This window comes from Aotus nancymaae, unplaced genomic scaffold, assembly GCF_030222135.1.
Source record: "Aotus nancymaae isolate 86718 unplaced genomic scaffold, 86718_ANA_hifiasm-v0.15.2.pri h1tg000003l, whole genome shotgun sequence".
NCBI lineage: Eukaryota > Metazoa > Chordata > Mammalia > Primates > Aotidae > Aotus > Aotus nancymaae.
This window is the reverse complement of record NW_026988414.1, coordinates 11,288,859-11,310,131: the sequence shown is the minus strand read 5'-3', so window position 1 is coordinate 11,310,131 and position 21,273 is coordinate 11,288,859. Positions and strand designations below refer to the sequence as shown.

Genomic DNA, 21,273 nt, shown 5'->3' with positions numbered 1-21,273 from the left:
GCTCTACCGGGCTGCGAGCTTGACCGGGGGATGGAATCGGCACTTGGGAGCATCCCGGCCCTCGTGAACAATGGGGCGCCGGCGCCGCACCCGGTCTCGAGCGGGGACCGCGCGGGAACCCCGCAATGGGAGAAGGCGGCGGCAGCGAGGATGTAGAGCTTAGCATGCCCTCTGCTGCTCCAGAGAGCCTAGCCTCAGCCTTGCGAGGTCTCTTCCGCCATTCCCATTTCAGAGATGGGGAAACTGAGGCCCTTGCTGAGAACCTCCCTGAACCGAGACCCACGCCCTCACCAGACACCTGCTGTGGGCCAGATGTTGTGCCAGGCTGGATGAGGGGGCGGGACCGGGCGGTGGAGACCCTTCAGGACAGAAGATGCAGGCTTCCTGCGAGGAGACAGGCTCGCAAGCACACTTATCTAAACCCCGGGAAGAATAGGATCAGACGGGGTTAACCTCAACTTGATGTCTCTTGCTGAATGGTTTTGTGGCCTGAGCGCAGTGTTTTCACCACTAAAATGAAGATGATAGGACACTCCTCACCCCCCTCACAGAGCTGTTGAGAGAATTAAGTCATGGACGTAAAGGGCTTAGCCCAGCGCCTGGCCCAATGTTGTAAACCCTCATTAATGCTAACGACTCTCAGCGTTCTGTGCCAGGGCAAGCCTAGGATTAGAAAGCAGCCCCAGGCCCCAGCCCTGCAGTGTCCCCAGAGCCTCCTGCTGGTTGCAGGGATCAGGGTGGGGCTGATAGCCGAGCTTGACCCTGGATGACACTAAACCCTGGATCAAGCTGGAATTCGGGCACGCAGCCTCGCATCATCCGTCCAGGATCCAGAGCTAGGTCAGGCGCTGCTGCCTCGGCTCAGCAGCTTCCAGGGGGAGCCAGGCAGGGCGGGTTTGTCATCTGATGGGGCTTAATCCAAGCCTCACTGCTAACCCAACCCCGGCCTCCCCTACGTGATGTTTGCCTTTGTGCATGGTTTCCCATTAGTCATTGGCCTTCAACCACACCGGCAGGATGAGATTTCTGTGTGAACCTGTGTATGTTAATGAAAGCATGCATTTATTTTCCTGCATGAGTAATGCGTGGGGGAGGCTGTGTATGAATGCATAAACATGTTTGTGAGTCTGTGTTTATGAGTATTGTATGTGTCTGTGAGTTTATGAGTATGGGAGCTAGCATCTATTTTCATATATTGTGTCTTAATAATCTGTATGTGTACTGGTGTGTGTTTATGTATATTTTCTGTGTTTTTACATTTGTGGTTATCTTTGGTTGTCTCTTGATAGGTCTATGTATATAAGACAGTGGGAATGAGAGAGATTGTATTCTGGCTTCAGGACCAATATTTAGCAAGCACTAACCAAAGTTCTATTTTTACTTTGCTTTGGGAGGGTGGACAGGTCATGCCAGTCCCCCATATTCCCTTGCCCATTGTCCCTGGCTCTTCAAACCCCAACCAAAATGCCACATTCTCTAAAAGACATTCCTGGATTTGAGTGGGAATTAATCTCCCTCCTCATTTCCCACCACCCTTTGTTTATGCTTTGATTACAGCCCTGATCTACCAATCTACCTCTCCCTTGCCTTTTCCTAAAAGAATTAAGGATGGCTTTCAGAAATATATACAACAGAATAAATTGAATTGCCCACATGGCTTTAATACTTCTCCTGGGCATGCATCTGCCTTAATGCTAGAACTTGTTATTTATGTGTCTGTCTCTTCCATCAGATGTTCCCCTGTTCTCAGTACCTAGAGGGGCAACCCTTGTAAGTGCTAATCCATGGTGGTTAAATTGAATTAAATTGAAGTCTTGTAGTGTTCATGGGAAGTGCTTGTGTCTTTAGAGTCAGACAGACTTGGGTCATGACTGCCAGCTGTATGACCTTGGAGGAAACCTTTCACCTCTCTGAGCCTGTTTTCTTATCTTTTTTTTTTTTTTTTCCTGAGTCTGCATTTTGCCCTTCTTGCCCAAGCTGGAGTGCAATGGCGCCCTATCGACTCACTGCAGCCTCTGCTTCCCAGGTTCAATCGATTCTGCTGCCTCAGCCTCCCAAGTAGCTGGGATGACAGGCACCTGCCACCATGCCCAGCTGATTCTTATATTTTTAGTAGCGATGGGATTTCACCACATTGGCCAGGCTGGTCTCAAACTCCTGAGCTCAGGTGATCCTCCCTCCTCAACCTCCCAAAGTGCTGGGATTACAGAAGTAAGCCACTGCGTCAGGCCAGTTTTCTCATCCATTAAATGAGGCCAGTAAATCGTCTCTCATTTGTTGAGCTGAGGATTGAGGAGAATGTTTTCACAGAGCCTGGCATACAGACGGTACCCAATCTATGAAGGTTCATATTTTAGTTATCCATTGCTAACTTTGAGCCTTGTGGGCTGAAGGACCAGAGCAGAAACCCCTGCCCCATAAGTTCCCCATCAGGTGACATGGCCTGACAGTTGCCCTACCTGATATTTCCAAGTGATATCTGAAAAATGCTGGGCTGGCCCTGAGCTTTGCTGTATCAGAGGTTCTCTGGCAAGGGGGAAAAAGCTGATGCAGCTTATTGGCTAGGAGAACCATAGAGCAAATGACTAGGAGACCTTGTCAAGTAATCCAGGTCAGCTCTCTGCCTTAGGCAAGGATCATCCATGTGGCGGCTTTTAAGATGGGATAATTAGCCTGCAGTAGGTATAGAAAATATTAAATTTTTTGACAGGTGTTAGTAATTTAAATGTATTAATGTTAATTCATTCAACATTTAATTCTTAAATTTCTTTAATCTTAAATCTTCCTTAATCTCTAAACTACAAGATGATTTTCTTAGGAATTATGTTTTACTTTGTGTTTAAAAATTGGAAACACCTTACATATCTGACACCAGAGGAAGGTATTATATCCATTAAATTTAATCATATAAAGTCATTGTAAGTGTAGCTATGAAAACAGTGTAGGAAATATTAATAGTAAACAATTGAGCTCATAGTCTATGCTAGACATTATACTAAGAGCTACATATGAATGATTTTGATTAATCCTAAGAACCCCAGGAAGTAGGTACTATTGTGTTTTAGACCCTTTGGGCTGCTGCAAAGTTCTGTAGATTGTGGCTTGTAGACAACAAAAAATGTATCTCTCCCAGTTCTGGTGCCTGGGACGTCCAAGATCAAGGCACCACCAGATTCAGTGAGCTCCCTGGGTGCTCTTTAAAAGGACACTAATTCTATTCATGATGGCTCAGCCTTCATGACCTAATCACTTCCCAAAGGCTTCCAAATACTTTCACATGGAGAGTTTGGATTTCAACCTATGTATTTTAGAGGGACACAAACATTCAGTCTATAGTCTATTATTATCTGCATTTTACAGATAAGGAAACTAGGACACAGGTTAAGCAACTTGCCCATGGTCACTTAGTAAATAATAGAGCCAGAAATCAAACTGAGGCTGGCTGGCTCCCACTGGCACCCTTAACTATAAAGGGAAAATACTTTTAATGGAAAGAAGAAAAGAAAAATTAAAAATTATAGCTGTCACACTCTGTGTAACAGAACATAGACTGGCACTTTTCCTATTGCCCCAGAACTGTAGCTAAGGCCTAGGGCTCTAATGAAAGCTGTCAACCCACCCATGAGACCTGGAGTCAAAGGCTTAAGGACCACAGAACAGCAGGGGTCAGAGAGGGCCTTTTTAGAGCCAATGTGTAGCCTGACTTTTCTCCTCTCTTCTCATGGGAAGAGCTTGTGTCTTTAGAGTCAGACAGACTTGGGTCATGACTGCCAACTGTATGACCTTGGAGGAAACCTTTCACCTCGCTGAGCCTCAGTTTTCTTATCTTTCTTATCCTTTCTCCTCGGTAAAGGAGATGCTGTAAAGGGCCCCATCTGATTTCTCATTTTATAGTCAGCACCTAGCACAGTGTCAAATACACAGAAATGGCTCAAGAATTGTCTGTGAGCTGGGCGCGGTGGCTCATGCCTATAATCCCAGCACTATAGGAGGCTGAGGCGGGCGGATCACAGGATCAGGAGTTCAAGACTAGCCTGGCCAACATGGTGAAACCCCATCTCAACTAAAAATAAAAATAATAAAAATAATAAAAAATTAGACATGCGTGGTAGCAGACGCCTGCAATCCCAGCCACTCAGGAGGCTGAGGCAGGAGAATTGCTTGAACCTGGGAGGCGGAGGTTGCAGTAAACCTAGATTGTGCCACTGCACTCAAGCCTGGGTGACAGAGCAAGACTCCATCTCGAAAAAAAAAAATTGTCTGTGAAGTCTTATGATATGGCAGATGCTGTTCCAGGAGTTTTACATTCATAACACATTTATTCCTCAAAGACAGGACTATCATCTGCACTTGAAAGAAGAGGAAACTGAGCCTCCAAGAGCTTAAGGGATTTGCCCAAGTCCCTTCTGCCTCAAAAGCCCAGGCTCTTCTCTATACACCACAGTCCATTAATGTGGCCGCTATGTGTTGCACATAGTAGGAGGTCAGTGAACACACAGTGAAATAAAGGACACACATGCACCAAATTTAACCCTTCTGCTAGAAAAGCGTTTAAAAAAAGAGAAGCCTTGAGAGTGAGAAAATGAAAGAAGGCATAGTAATATGATAGATATGGCTCCGCAAAATAACTTCATCTCCCAAATTCCAATAAAACACGGAAACCTTTTCCCGCTCTGGTTTCATTGAAACAGCAATGCTGACATGGACTATTTCTAATCCTGCCAGAGGCTGGCCTCCTATCAGATGTGGCTAAATGCAAGGTTTGGCATCGTCTGCAGACAACTGTAGGATTATTGGGGCCACTGTTCACAAAGTCAGCCCAGCAGAGGACACTAACAGGCAAGTCACAGAAAGCAATACAAATGACTAAGAAATAGGAAATGCCGCATATGCAACTTGAGTAATTAAAGAATTGCAAGTTGAGATAAGGAGTTGCCACTTTTTTAACCTATTGATTTGGCAACAATTTTTACAAACTGGTAATACTTGTTATGGCCTCTCACTGTTGATAGAAATGTTAAGTGATACAACCTTTCCCGGAACCCTTAAAAGTGTTTGTACTTTTTGAGTCATTATTTCCACTTTTTCTTTTTTATATATATTTTTTATTTTTTGAGACGGAGTCTCACTCTTGTTGCCCGGGCTGGAGTGCAATGGCGTGATCTCGGCTCACGGCAACCTCCCAGGTTCGCGATTCTCCTGCCTCAGCTTCTGGAGTAGCTGAGATTACAGGCATGCACCACCGCACCCAGCTAATTTTGTATTTTTAGTAGAGACAGGGTTTCTCCATGTTGGTCAGTCTGGTCTCGAACTCCCTATCTCAGGTGATCCACCCACCTCAGCCTCCGAAAGTGCCCAAATAAGGGGTCATCATGCCTGGCCCATTATTTCCACGTTTAAGGATCTATCCAAAGGCCAGGCACAGTGGCTGATGCTTGTAATCCCAACACTTTGGGAGGCTGAGGTGTGTAGATCACTTGAGCTCAGGAGTTTAAGACCAGCCTGGGCAACATGATGAAACCCCATCTTTACCGAAAAAAAAAAAAAAATTACTGAAAATTAGCTGGGCATGGTGGTATGCACCTGAAGTCCCAGCTACCTGGGAGGCTGAGGTGGGAGAATCACCTCAGCTTGGGAAGTCAAGGCTGTAGTGAGCCATGATCACGTCACTGTACTCCAGCCTGGGCAACAAGCGAGACACTGTCCCAAAAAGAAAAAAAAAAGGATCTATCTGAGGGAAATAAATAATCAGATGTAAATATTTATGTACAAAAACATTCACCAGAGTGTTATATAATTACAAAAATTAGAAAAACCTAAATAGTTAACAACAAAGGATTAGTTGAGTACTCTGTGCTCTATGATGTTTCTGTGTAGAAATACTATACATCTATAAAAAATGATACCTGCCCAGTGCTGCCTGCCCGGCACTGCCCATCCAATGCCTGTTCCCAGACTGAGGCCCAGCCCCCTTGCCCTTGTCCATCAAAGGCACCGCCAGCGTGTCTGACAAACTGCCCTACAAAGTTGGTGACATCGGCCTGGACACCTGGGGACACAAGGTCCTGGACATTGCAGAGAATGAGATGCCGGGCCTGGTGGCCATGCGGGAGTTGTACTTGCCCTCCAGGCCACTGAAGAGCACCCGCGTTGCTGGCTGCCTGCAAATGACTGTGGAGACGGCCATCCTCATTGAGACTCTCATCTCCCTGGATGTTCGGGAGCAGTGGTCTAGTTGCAACATCTTCTCCACCCAGGACTATGCAGCAGCTGCCTTTGCCAAAGCTGGCATGCCAGTGTTCACCCGGAAGGGCAAAATGAATGAGGAGTACCCGTGGTGCATTGAACAGACACTGTACTTGAAGAATGGGCCCTTAAACATGATTCTGGATGATGGGGGTGACCTTACTAACCTCATCCACACCAAGTACCCACAGCTCATGTCGGGCATCTGAGGCATCTCTTAGGATACCACAACCAGGGTTCACAACCTGTACAAGATGATGGCCAATGGAATCCTGAAGGTGCCTGCCATCAACATCAATGACTCCGTCACCAAGAGCAAAATTTCACAACCTCTGTGGCTGCCGGGAGTCCCTTGCAGATGAATGACATCAAGTGGGCCAAGACATGATGATTGCCAGCCAGGTAGCAGTGGTAGCAGGCTATGGCGATGTGGGCAGGGGCTGTGCCCAGGCCCTGTGGAGTTTGGGGCCCACATCATCATCACTGAGACTGACCCTGTCAGTGAACTGCAGGCTCCCATGGAAGGCTATGAGGTGACCACCACGGACGAGGCCTGTCAAGAGGGCAACATCTTTGTCACCACCACAGCCTGTGTCGACATCATCCTTGGCCAGCACTTTGAGCAGATGAAGCATGATGTCATCGTGTGTAACACTGGATGCTTTGACATAGAGATCAGTGTCAGGTGGCTCAACAAGAATGTTGCGGAGAAGGTGAACATCAAGCCCCAGGTGGACCAGTACTGGCTGAAGAATGGGCGCCACATCATCCTGCTGGCTGAGGGTTGGCTGGTCAGCCTGGGTTGTGTCATGGGCTGCCCCAGCTTCGTGGTGAGTAACTCCTTCATCAACCAGGTGATGGTGCAGATTGAGCTGTGAACCCACTCAGACAAGTACCCCATTGGGGTTCACTTCCTGCCCAAGAAGCTGGATGACGCAGTGGCTGAAGCTCCTCTGGGCAAGCTGAATGTGAAATTGACGAAGCTGACTGAGAAGCAAGCCCAATAGCTGGGCATGTCCCGTGATGGCCCCTTCAAGCCAGATCACTACTGCTGCTGAGAGCCAGGCCTGCCCGTCACCTTCCAGCTGCTGTTTTTGTTCAGGCCCTGCCTCTCCTCCCTAAAAGTGAATGGAACCAATTTTGCGATTGGTTTGTCGGTGTCCCCCATCGACTTCCTGGGGCTGGTCACTCAGTTTTTGGCCTCTGCAGCATCCCTCACACTGTGTCAAGTGTGACGGGCGGAATCGAGAGGCCCCTCCTCAAGCCCTGGTTGTGATGGAGATACAAGGGAGGCATCCACGGGGAACCATGAGCTGAGTGGTCTTGGAACTGCTCACTAAGTCAGTCCTTCCTAAGTTTGGAAGTTGGTAGTGGAGTCACAAAGTCCATGTACCTTACCTTTCAGGTAAACTTCCTGCTCTGTGGACTTAGATTTGTGTGCTTGGTTTACAGGGTCAGTGGTTTCTCAGCTCATGACAGATGAGAAGGAGCTATATTGAAGGGCAAAGAGGAACTGTTGTTTGAATTTTCCTGAGAGCCTGGCTTAGGGCTGGGCCTTCTCTTAAACCTCATAACAATGAGGTTGGTACTTTTAGTCCCTGTTTACAGGGGTTAGAATAGATTGTTAAGGGATAACTGAGAAAGGACAGAGAAGTGACAGCCAGAGGAGCCATAAAAACATAAAAGCAGGCATAGATCAGCTACCACTTTGTAACAAGATGGTTCCTATCACAACCCTGGGTCAAAAAGAGAATGATTTGGTTTATAATGTTAAAAGAAAGTGGGAAGGTGGGTAAATAAAAATCTTGGTGCCTAAAAAAATAAAGATGATACTCATAGCCAGGCACAGTGGCTCATGCCTGTAATCCCAACACTTTGGGAGGCCCAGGTGGGCAGATTGCTTGAGCTCAGGAGTTCGAGACCAGCCTGGGCAAAATGGCGAAACCCCATCTCTACCAAAAATACAAAAAATTCGCCTAGTGTGGTGGTTGCACCTGTAGTTCCAGCTACTCTAAGAGGCTGAGGAAGGAAGGTCACTTAAACTCGGGAGGTGGAGGTTGCAGTGAGTGGAGATGGTGCCACTGCACTCCAGCCTGGGTGACAGAGTGAGACCCTGTCTCAAAAAAAAAAGATACTTATGAAGGAAATTCTTACAATATAAAATTGTGGAAGAAATTGTTAATATAACTATTTATACCATGACCCCCAATTATGTAAATGATAAAAGACCAAAAGGAAATACACCAAAATGTTAACATTCTTTGTTTCTGAGTGACTGCATTATGGATATTTAACTTTTTCTCCTTCATAGTTTTCTACATTTTCCAATTTTCTTTATAGTGAGCACTTATTACTCTCAAAACCAATAACAATCAACAATAGAATTCATTTGAATCTGGGGATACGTCTGCCAACCACATCCCTGACCTGCCCTCACGGTCTCGAGATGATGAGAGGAAGAAAGACTCAAGCTGTACACCCACATTAAATGCAAGGCACCGTCCCCACACAATGAAGCTAAATGTTGAAATCCTGCTTCAAAAGCCCTCTGATGCTAAAATAAGCCCAGAAAAGCATTCGCTGCAGTTCTTGGAGATCTATTGAAGGACGTCATTCACAGTGGGCACCAAGTCAAACCCTCGCTCGTCATCAGTGCTGGCTGCAATACAAAGAATCTGAACCATTTAGGGGAGGAATAGGGTTGGAGCTTCACAAATAACTATCCCTTAGGTCGCTATAATTGAAATAAAGGGGATTACTGACAGGTGCACAGCACAGTGCTTTCCCAGCCGTCATCTCATTTGAACTTGGCAACAACCCTAGAGGAAAGATGCTGGTTGTAACAACAAAAATAACAACAACGATGGAGACTTAACATTTACTGAGTACTTATTATGTGCCAGGAATCAACTCTAAACACTTCACATACATTATGCCTTTTAATTAAAAATCAAAAACAAAACAAAACAAAACAAATACAGGGACTTGCTCTGTCACCCAGGCTAGGATGCAGTGACATAATCATAGCTCACTGTAGCCTCACATTCCTGGGCTCAAGTGATCCTCCTGCCTCAGCCTCCCGAGTAGCTGGGGATCCAGGTGCACATTATCTTTTTAAGTTTTTTTGTAGAGATGGGATCTTGCTGTGTTGCCCAGGTCTTGAACTCCTGGCCTCAAGCAATCTTCCCTTCAGCCTCCCAAAGTGTTGGGATTTCAGGCTTGAACCACTGTGCATTCCCCTTTTAATCTTTTTAGTCTTATCTGTGAAGTAGAGAGAGTGATTACCCCCACTTTACAAGCCAGTGTGTTGTCACTCAAAGTAGTCAAATGACTTGTCCAAGGTAACCACGCTAACAAATGAAGAAATAGAATTTGTAGTCATTTATTTAGACCTCAGGTCCAGATTTCCACACCTGCCTAATGTACTTCCTCAGCTTTGAGTATTTTTTGTTGCTATTGTTATTAGGGGAGACAGTAGTTTAGCAGTAAAGAATGCTGGGTTCAAATCTGGTCTTTCTAACTGTATAATCTTGGACACGTTACTTTAGCTCTGTGTCTCGATTTCCTTCTCTGTAAAATGGGGATCATAATATTTATCTCATTGGCCTCAAGGTGAAATGAATATAAAGCATCGAGCCAAAACTCCGCCCCATACTGAACACTCAAAAGACGTTGGGCTGGGCGCAGTAGCTCACGCCTGTAATCCCAGCACTTTGGGAGGCCGAGGCGGGCGGATCATGATGTCAGGAGATCGAGACCATCCTGGCCAACATGGTGAAGTCCCATCTCTACTAAAAATACAAAAATTAGCCAGATGTGGTGGTGGGTGCCTGTAGTCCCAGCTACTTGGGAGGCTGAAGCAGGAGAATCACTTGAACCTGGGAGGCAGAGGTTGCAGTGAGCCGAGATCATGCCACCGCACTCCAGCCTGGAAACAGAGCAAGACTCCATCTCAAAAAAAAAAAAAAAAGACCTTGGTACATGTCTGATTTTCATATACCTTGCCTTCTCACATAGTGGGTCAAGGTCAAGAGGGCACAATGTCCTTGGGTTCAATGCCTAGAACTTCTAGATTTTCAGAAGAGTCATACTCTCTGAATTCCGTGGCCTCAGCCCTTTTGAAGAGCCTCCTTTGCTGGATTGTGTGCCTGTTAGAGGGTACTTTCTAGAACTAAGAGAGTACTTGGCAGGAATGAGCACTTGACTCCTTCCGAGAAATCCTTAGGCCTTTATGACTATGATGCCTTTTGTTGAACTATTTTGAGGTAGCTGTGTTGACTTTATGCTGATTTCTAGGGGCCGGATAATAAGGAAATTCAGTTCTAAAAGAGCAACTGTTTCCCTGAGAAGACCACAGAAACAGCATCTATCAGAGCCAGAAGGGGACTTGGTATCAGCCCCTTCAAATACGTCCTTGTACAGATAATTAACCAAGAACCACAGAAGTAAAGCATCTTGATAAGATTCCACGTGGTCGAGACCCAGGGTCATATTCAAACCCTCTGACTCCAAGGCCACCATTAGACCCAAATCAGTCCTTATACAGAGGAGACAGCCAAGAGCCAATGAGAGGCCTAGCGTCTACTGGCTGGACACTGATGGGCCTTCCCACCTCTGACTCTGGTCCAAGGCTCTCTTTATGTCCCCAGGCTCCCTCTCCAGGAACTTCCCTCCTAGAATCACAGAAATGGCACCCTGCTGCCAGCTTCTTATCAATGGCCAAGGCAAGATTTTAAATAATGACAATAATCAGGACCTGCTCTCAGGCAGCAGTCGGGACCTTAGGAATTACAGAATCTTCCAAATTAGGTCACATTCATGTAAAGGAATTAGAAACATCTTTCCCATTTCATCAGGCCCAAATTAGAACAGCCTCTACAGAGGGTCCTAGTAGATCAGTCCTCCTCTCAGGTCCATGGGTCTGATTTCCCTTCTCAAATAGCCACTGCACTTTCCTTATGATTATGGAGTGTTTATCGGGTGTGTGCAATGCCTCAAGGGCAGTCTGGAATTTGGAACTGGATGTAATCCTTAGCCACATACTGGCAGCATGACCTCTTTAAAAGGCAGGAACTGGTCATCTCTGCCATCCAGTCCCATGTTGGGGAATTAGTCTATGAATCAGCCAAGATGGGTTCCCAGCCCACTGTCTATCTCCCTTCAAGGCAAAATAGTCTAGTGGGAAGAGTCCATGATCTAGTCGGCCTGGCTGCACTACTTCTAGCCTATGTTACTTAGAGCAAGAATCAAACATTTTAAGCTTCAGTTTTGTCATCTGTAAAATAAGCATACAATACCTGGTCTACCTCTTGTGTTGCTAGGAGGATTCATTCATTCATTCTTTCAGCAGAAATGTATTAAGCACTGATCCAGAGATACCCTGGTGAACAAGACAACAAAAAAGGTGCATACAATATAGTAAGATAATCAATTAACAAATAAATAGGTAAATAATCAAGATATTTATAGATTAAGCAAGTGCTACAGGGAGATAAAATGGTGCTGTAACACAGAATTATATACCTTTAGGGTGATCAAGGAAAGCCTCGCTGAGATGTGACATTCAACCTGAAAGCAAAAGGAGACAACTCTACCAAAACTGGAAGAAACAGCAAGGGCAAGACTTTGAAGAGGGAAAGGAACAGAAAGGAAACCAGAACGGGCGAGACATATTAAGTGAAGGAGAGAGTGGGTGTGCTCTCCTTCACTTATCAGCATAGCTGTGCAAGCTAGATAGTGCGGGACTCTGTAGCCAAGGAAGAAGGAGCAAAGGGAAGTCAGGGAGCATTTTAAGCAGGGAGATGAGGGCAGATTATAGAGCAGCAGGGACAGAAGCACAGGCAGCAGCCAGAAGTTGCCCAGGTATGAGAAGTTGGTGGCCTGGACTGGCTTACAGGAAGATCTAGGATCTGTTTTAGAAGTGGAATTGTCAAGACTTTTGCTGTTCAATTGGGTGTGGGGTGAAGGAAAGACAGAAATAAAAAGTTGCCCCTAGATTTTGGAATCTATGGGACCACTCACTCATTCATTCAACAAACATCAATTACGCACATATATCTGCCTGTCTCTGTGCATGGTGTTGGGGATAAAGGTGGAGATGAAGATCACAGCTTTGTCAGGGAAATAGACCAGAAAATAGGCAAATATAATGCATTTAAGTAAGAGCGGTAAATATTAGAGAATACCAACTCTGCTGAGGGGAAAGAATCAAAGAAAAGTCTTCCTAGGGAGGGGAGTTTTAGCTAAGCCTTGAAGGAACAACAGGAATAGGAGAAGGGCTTTGGGGTTATAAAACAGAGCTCTAAAATAACAACAACAGTAGCAGCAGCAGCAGCAGTAGTGGCAGCTGATATTTGTTAAGCCCCAACAATGCGCTTGGTCCTGTAATAAGCACAAATGAATAATTTAATTTTCACATAAGAATTCTATGAGGTAGATCCTATTACTCTCATCCCCACTTTACAGATGAGGAAGCTGAGGGACAGTTAACCTCTGTTACATAACTTGCCTCAGGTCACAAAACTCATAATGACAGAGCCAGGCTTCAATCGCCTGCATTTTGGCTCTGGAAGCCATGCTCCAAACACCACAAGAAACTACCTCTCTGTGGGACGTCACTGCTGATTCAGGGGCTAACAGCTAGTGTAGGAGGTATTGAGTATAGGAAGGTGGGAACTGATGGGAAAGCAGATAAATGACGTGAAAGTATTCTGCAAACTATGAAGTACTGTCCCCAAGCAGATCATCATCACTACTATTAAAATAAATAACTGCCTACCCAGGAGGCAGAAGTTGCAATGAGCTGAGATCATGCCACTGCACTCCAGCCTGGGTGACAGAGTGAGACTCTGTCTCAAAAAAATACAATAAAATAAATAAATAAATAACTGCCTTTCCTCTCCTTGAAAAATGAAGGCTTCTCAGTACGATCTCTGGATTATTGGCCTTGGAAAAAAGTGACTGCTTGGAAGGCCTGCCTAGACACAGGGAATTCCAGGAAAGGATGGGCTGATGTGAAACCGACCCTGAGTTGGGAAGCAGCAGATGTGAGCTCTGGTCCCAGCTCTGCACCTAACTTATTATGTGGTCTTGGGTGGGTTACTTCCCCAGCCTGTCTTTAGTTTTCCCATCACTACGACAGAAGGAGGAAAGAGTGGGGATTTTTAAATTTTTTTCCAAGATGGAATCTCACTCTGTTACCCACGCTAGAGTGCAGTGGCACAATCTCGCCTCACTGCAACCTCTGCCTCCCGGTTCAAGCGACTCTCCTGTCTCAGCCTCCCAAGTAGCTGGGACTACAGGCACACACCACCATGACCAGCTAATTTTTGTATTGTTTTTTAGTAGAGATGGGTTTTGCCCTGTTGGCCAGACTGGTCTTGAACTCCTGACCTCAAGTGGTCCGACTGCCTTGGCCCCCCAAAGTGCTGGGATCACAGGTGTGAGCCACTGCACTTGGCCAGAAGTGGGGATTCCAAGGGCTTTTTCAGCTTCATATTTTGAACAATCGCTGCTGCTATTGGTGTTCCGCTTCTCCGAGCTGGACAGTGACCGAAAAGGAATGTCAGCTTGGGGTCCTTTACCAAAACAAAGGCTTGGTGGCAACCTCAGATGTGGGTGACAACTTCCAGAAAGCAGGACCCATGCTGGATGGGAAGTCTATGGCTTGTATCCCCTGAGTCCATAGATGTCCAGGTCAAACGCTTCTCATCACTTCTGTCCCTGCCAGGACACTGGTTTCAAGCCCCTTGAATCAGGTCCATTCCTATCCCTTTTAATGCTCCAGTGGGAGTCTGAGTAATGACAGCATTCTGGACACCATCCTTTCAAGGATGTGGCCAGAAGACGCAGATGCAGTTTACATCCTAAGGGGTCCTATTTGGATTCTTTTGTGAGCCAGAACCCCCAGGGCTTTCTCACATGCTCTGCCTCAGGCTCTGTCTTGTGTCATTGAGGGTTTTGTATCCACTGACCTGGAATTAAAAGTGTTCTCATGGCATGCAGCATTGAGTCTTTCTCCTCATGTTTTTTTTTTTTTTTTTTTTTTTTTTTGAGACGGAGTTTCGCTCTTGTTACCCAGGCTGGAGTGCAATGGCGCAATCTCGGCTCACCACAACCTCCGCCTCCTGGGTTCAGGCAATTCTCCTGCCTCAGCCTCCTGAGTAGCTGGGATTACAGGCACGCGCCACCGTGCCCAGCTAATTTTTTGTAGTTTTAGTAGAGACGGGGTTTCACCATGTTGAGCAGGATGGTCTCGATCTCTTGACCTCGTGATCCACTCGCCTCGGCCTCCCAAAGTGCTGGGATTACAGGCGTGAGCCACCGCGCCCGGCCTCTCCTCATGTTTTGGGATCTCCATCATGAGAGCAGAATCATAGGCCTGCACGAGATGCCCTTACATCGAAATCATTCAATACAAACCCTTCTTGCCGACACAGCCTTCTGTAAACTGTAAAGCACTGTTGTACATTATTAATTCACATATTATTCCTTCTGTACCTCATAAAAGGCCTAGTTTGGGCAGGGCTAGGAATACCAGATAAAACACAAGATGCCCAGTTAAATTTAAAATTCAAATTTAACTGGGCATCTTGTGATTTGATCCATTAAATCTGGCAGCCCTGGACAGGATCATCAGTCCCATTTTGCAGAACTGAAATTCAAAGGGGTGAAAGAATTTTATCCAAACTGCTTAAGAGCAGGGACTATGTCTGATTTTTTTTACTGAGCATTTTTTTCAAACATGAGAAGTATATTTCCTTAAAGCCAGTGCGTCAGTCCATTTAGCAGTAATTTAAAAGATATATGCTTCATGAAAAGCCTATTCCTCTGAGAATCTATGCCCTCTGTCTGTTTAGGTATGTATGTTGCACAGAACATTAAAAAGTTAATAAATTCATTTTTAACCCCCAGTTCCCAAGTTGGGGTTAGCTCAGAGAAGATGCTTAAGAAATGTTTACTCAACTATTGGGCTTTCTGAATCTTTCATTCCTACAAGAACCCTACAGGATGCAAAGAATTGCTGGCTCAGGACAGAGAATGGCCCCAGAATACAGTGTCAGGCTTCCCTGATCTTCCTACATGGCTGTGCCAAAGATGAGTTAAGATGAGTTTCAGGAAAGCACAGTGAAACTATCCCATCATGAAATAGTCATGGGCCTCATGAAAAGGCTCCTTGTCATTACACTCCCTTCCTGCTCCAGGTTTAGGACCACAGGGAGGCTTCCCAAAGGCTGCCACTTGCAGGGAAGTCTTGGCATAAATGTTGCCCAAGAAGCCCCTACACCATCAAAGGCAGAGGCGCAAAGTCCCTCTCCTGCCCTTTGGATGAGCAGACCTGTTGGGGGCACTGGTAAGACAACCCCCAGGTTGCTTCCAGACTTAGTTCATCTTTCTCATGATGGACATCTGAGGATCTGTCCCCTAACAGATCACATACTTTTCTCAGCTGCCCAGCCACAGCTGTGAATAAACACAGACTCTCTGAGAAGACTTGAGCTGCTGATGACAGAGGTCAGGGGTCGTGATTCCTTTCCAGGCTGTTAGCTAAGAAAGATGATCTGCTGGAGAATTGGAGCCTGGGCACGAGCCCTTGCCATGGGTGGAACTTTTTTCATGTGTGAGGTTCACCAGTAGAATCCTAGAATGTTAGAAGAGAGGGCCTTAAAAAGCATCTAGGTCTAATCCAAACAATCTTCCAGAAAGAAACACCAAGGTTCAGAGCAGGAAAGGACTTATTCAAGCTCACATGATAAGTTGGCAGCAGAACCAGGCCTGGAACACATATTTCTTCCTGGTGCTGCATTCCTGATTCAGATGAGCAGCTCTCCCTGCTAAGCAAACAGCAGGTGGGCGGATGTGGTCACTAATCAGTGCACTGGTACTGTGGGTCATTGAGCTTTAACCCCAGAGCACCATTAACAGCTTAACCCAGTCTGTCACCCTCTCCTCCCTGGAGGCCCTGCAGTCCTCAGGATTAGAAATAAACTGCTCTCAGCCAAGCCCCTGAAATGGGAGATGAAGTGGCCTACAGAGACTATCCAATTTAGTTCCCCCAGTGATGCTGAATCCTCACCCTCTGTGCTGGGAAGTAGCTTGCAGGTGGGTGGGAGGGCTGCACAGAAGCAGAGGGCAGTGAGTGGACCACAGGGGGATGGATGGGCACGGAGCTGGTGCAGGTAAGCAGTGGCATTCCCATTCTGTCTCCTGTCAGCTCTGTTCTAAAGTCCTTTTGGGGCTGGGCACGGTGGCTCACACCTGTAAGCCCAGCACTTTGGGAGGCCGAGGTGGGTAGATCATGAGGTCAAGAGATTGAGACTATCCTGGCCAACATGGTGAAACCCCGTCTCTACTAAAAATACAAAAATTAGCTGGGCATGGTGGTCCGTGCCTGGAGTCCCATCTACTCAGGAGGCTGAGGCAGAAGAATCTCTTGAACCCGGGAAGCGGAGGTTGCAGTGAGTTGAGATCACGCCACTGCACTCCAGCCTGGCGACAGAGTGAGACTCTGTCTCAAAAAAATAAATAAATAAAAATAAATAAAGTCCTTTTGCTATTGCACTAAAGTCCATCTCTGTGAACTTCCATCTACTGGGTCCAGCTCAGATCCCTGAAGCCCAGGCCACACCCCACATGAAGCTGCTAAGTTAGTGGGGAGCCTTGGTCTACATGCAGGGATGGCCGCCTGGCTCTGTTCCCTGCCAAGCCAGTATCTGTATACCACTTAGGAGAAAAACGATAAAGCCGAATGAGGAAAAGCAAGCACAGCTCTGCCTGCAATCCTTGGGGATCCCCTGTATGTGCCAGCACTGTTCTCAGCTCTAAGCAGAGAACAGAAAGGCTCTGTTGCTGTTCTCACGGAGTTTATGTTCTGGCTAGGGAGCCGGACAGTATATGGGTACATACATAAATCAGATAATTGCAGAAAATGACAGTGCTAAGAAGAAAACACAGGCTAATAATGGGATAGAAAATGACTCAGGGCCGGCATGTCACTTTCACAAGCATGGTCAAGGAAGCCCTCTGGGAGAAGGTTCGCACTGAGCTGAGGCCTGAATGAGAACAAGGAGGCAGGCTTGGGAATACCAGGGAGAGGCAACAGTGAATGCAAAGCCTCATAGACAGACACAAGCTTCGAATGTGTTTGAGGAAGAGAAAAACCGGAATGGGTAGAATATAGCAAATGAGAGATAAAATCTGAAAGGAAGTTTTGGTCTGAACCACAGTCTAGTGTGCTGAGCTGGGCTAAAGGTTAAATCATGGTGATGATTCTGCTTCCAGAGAACCAGAGCCACAACAAAGCAGAAATCACAGCATCGTCGTGATCTGTGAAGGCCAGGTCTCACTGGGGTGACTTCACTGCACCTGCAGCTCAGTCAGTTCTCCAATCCAACAGGAAACACCCACTCCAGGTTTCTTTCTAGGCCAAACAACCTCGGGGGGGCTTGTCTGCCGCTCCCCCAAAGCACATTGTTTTTCTCGAGGAGCTCCCTAGGGCAGAGGCAATTAGAGAAGGAAGCCTACGTTTTAAGAGTTTTTATGAACTATAGAAGGCTAGACCGTGATCTTTGCCTCCTTCACGGGGCTCCGTTTCTTGATTTCAGGACCTTTTCTTTTCCTTCCTTCCTTCCTTCTTTCTCTTTCTTTTCTTTTCTTTCTGTCACAGAGTCTCACCGTGTCCCAGACTGGAGTGCAGTGGCATGATCTCAGCTCACTGCAACCTCTGCCTCCCAGGTTCAAGTGATCCTCCTGCTTCAGCTTCTGAGAACCTGGGACTACAGGTATGCACCACCACACCCGACTAATTTTTGTATTTTTAGTAGAGACGGGGTTTCACCATGTTGGCCAGGCTGGTCTTGAAATCCTGACCTCAAGTGATCTGCTTGCCTTGGTCTCCCAAAGTGCTGGGATTACAAGGGTGAGCCACCATGTCTGGCTTTGCTTTCAGGATCTTCATGGGGGCTCGTCACCTCCTTCCCCAACCAGGTCTGTTCTCAGAGTCAGCTTTGGTAAAATAGTTCACTCTGGGATATAAATGGCACTGGACCCTCTCTCAGGAGTCCTATATTTTATCAAGAGTCAAAGTCCTGGCTAGTTGTAGCGGCTCACGCCTATAAATCCCAGCACTTTGGGAGCCCAAGGCCAGTAGATCACTTGAGCTCAGGGGTTCAAGACCAGCCTAGCCAATATTGTGAAACCCTGTCTCGGAAAATACAAAAATTAGCTGGATGTGGTGGTGCGCACCTGTAGTCCCAGCTACTTGGGAGACTGAGGCACTAGAATTGCTTAAGCCTGGGAGGCGGAGGTTGCAGTGAGTCGAGATGGCGCCACTGCACTCCAGCCTGGATGACAGAACGAGACTGTATAAAAAAAAAAATCAAAGTCTTAAGCCAAAGAAATGCACCTCAAGTTGTGTAATTTAAGAAATCTGCCATCCAGGCGGGGAGCGGGCATCTGTTGAGTCACCAGGTTGATGGTGGGGACCTGCCTGGTCAGTGTGGTTCTCCCTCCCCCTAGCCATGCCACCTTGTTCAAGTAGAACATTTATTCCAGCCCACCACAGGCATTTGACTCTCCAGAATTCATGGGAGGTTCTAGAGCACATTCGGCTCTGTGTCAACTGCCACTGTACAATTCCTGCAAAAGCAGTTGAGGCGGTGGTGGAGTAGCTGTGAATAAACTGCCAGCCAGAGGAGTGGGCTATCAGCTGAGAATGTTCCCATGGAAAAGAAAAGTCCAGCCCCTTCCAGCAAATGCTGTCTGGCTCTGCAAAGAGTGCCTTGTCATCTCATTGGCACTGCTTCTGTATTTCTTTCCTATTTCAGACCAGAAGTGAGTGCATGGAGGATCTCTGTGAGCTGGTTTTCTCTATCTTCAGGATAATCCAAATTTTAGTAACAAAAGAAGAAAAACTTATTCCTTTCCTTTGGCTCCACATCTAAATGACTTGTCCTAAAAAAAAAAATTTCCAAAATTGTTTTTAAATCTTGTTTTAGGCCAGGTGCAGTGGGTGGCTCACGCCTGTAATTCCTGCACTTTGGGAGGCCAAGGCAGGTGAGTTACCTGAGGTCAGGGGTTCAGGATCAGCCTGGCCAACACGGTGAAACCCTGTCTCTACTAAAAATACAAAAATTAGCCAGGCATGGTGGCGCATGCCTGTAATTCCAGCTACTCGGGAGGCTGAGGCAGGAGAATCACTTGAACCCAGGAGGCAGAGGTTGCAGTGAGCCAAGATCATGCCATTGAACTCCAGCCTGGGCAACAGAGAGAGACTCTGTCTCAATAAATAAATAAATAAATAAATCTTTTTAAAAATAAAAGTTGCTAGTACTATGCATGATTGTGTAAAGTGGGGCCTACCCAGGTGCCAAATGACAGGTAGATGAGCAAACTTTGGCCCCCATTTGAAGGAATACTATGACAAGCTTAAAAATGACAAAATGAAATTTGTCAAAATATATAAAAGTATATATGAAAGAATGTCCAGGGAAAATATCAGAAACCCAAACTGAGCAAGTCAATCAGTTTCTCCCTGGAGGCCTGTTGATGAAAACTGAAGAGTTCAAGAAATAGTTATGTAAAATTTAAATAAAGCCCATGCCCTTTTTCGTGGGTATTTGTGTGCTTGAGTAATGTAAATATAATAATCTCTATGAAAATACTTTCTAAACTTTAAATATTGTTCCATATAAAATTATTACTCACTTTCTTCAAAAAATAATACATTATTTTCATAATTGCTAATTGCTCCTTCTAGGGTTATGTGGTTGGGATACAGAAGTGATTGCTTCCTGGCATTCAGGAAGTAGGGGTCTTGTTTTGACCAGGCCTCTGCCTTGGGATCCAGAAGAGCATCTGTTCACACCCAAAGGCGGAAGATCACTTTCTCAGGCAGGACTGGTCCCGGACTAGGGGGAAACCACTCATCTAGCCCAAAAGACCTGCGTGTCCTTCCAAAGAAACTATTCTCCTCCCCCAACTAATAACATAAGCCATATCAAGATTCTCAGCTGCAAAAAAGAAACATTTGCCATGGACCGTTGAATACAATTATCACCACTATTATCATCATTTGTGGTGGGGTTGTTGTATGCAGGCATACATACATATGTCGATGCTAGGCTCGGTGCTAAGGGTTTTATGTGCATTATCTCTTTTTATCCACAACCTAGAAAAGGAGGTAATTACTTCCTGTTATGATGAAGGAATTGAGGCTAAGAAAGGTTGAGAAACTTGCCCAGAGTCCACAGATTTAGTAAGTGGTAGAGGAGGTTTTCATAGCTAGAGCTGACTGCCAAACTCGAGGTCTTAACACGCTTACTTTCTATAGTGAAAATCCTGCTGGGCTTCAGTGAGAATCCAGCAAGCTGGTGATGCAGGCTCCTTCCTTGGTGGGCCTCTACTGGCCTTAATATTTCAGGGCAATTTCCAGAGAGCTGGCTGGAGTCAGTGGTTGACATCTATCCTCAGCAGAGCCATGAAACTGGCTTTCCCAGCAGCTCACATTAACTGGCAGTGGCAGCCAAGGCAGCTCAGAAACAGAAATGTTCTCAGGGCCTCAGGAAACATCTGCAAGTCCTCAAGGAGACAAGACCTGTCCCCTATCACCTCTTGGGGGAGATAGTGGGCCTATCCCAACTGCAGGGAAAGAACATATTTCTTTTCCTGTCCAAGCGGTGTTCCCGCAAATGGAACAATTCACCGCTATGCAACTTGTAGGATCGGCCACTTGAGAGCAGGCCTTGTACTAGACAATGGGGTGGCAGTCCTGAAATCAGAGCCACCACCTGCCTGGTAGAGTTTGTGGGGCAATGGTGAAGATGGCGACAAGTGACCAGCAGTATTTGCAATTCAAAGTGAATGGTGCAGGGAAAAGGGGATGTGGCGTGAGGGGGGAAAGCATGAACTTTGGAGTCAGAAGGATCTGTTTCTTCATGTCCTGGTTGTGAGACTTTGGGCAAATTTCCTAACGTTTCAAGGTTGTTTCCTCATCTGGAAGAAATGTAAACAGTTATACTTGTTTTGCAT

General features: G+C 46.2%; 1 pseudogene; it reads left to right on the top strand.

Moving 5' to 3' along the window:
* Window positions 1–6,071: 6,071 nt before the first annotated feature.
* On the top strand, window positions 6,072–7,304 carry LOC105721061 (adenosylhomocysteinase-like; annotated as a pseudogene).
* Window positions 7,305–21,273: the final 13,969 nt, after the last annotated feature.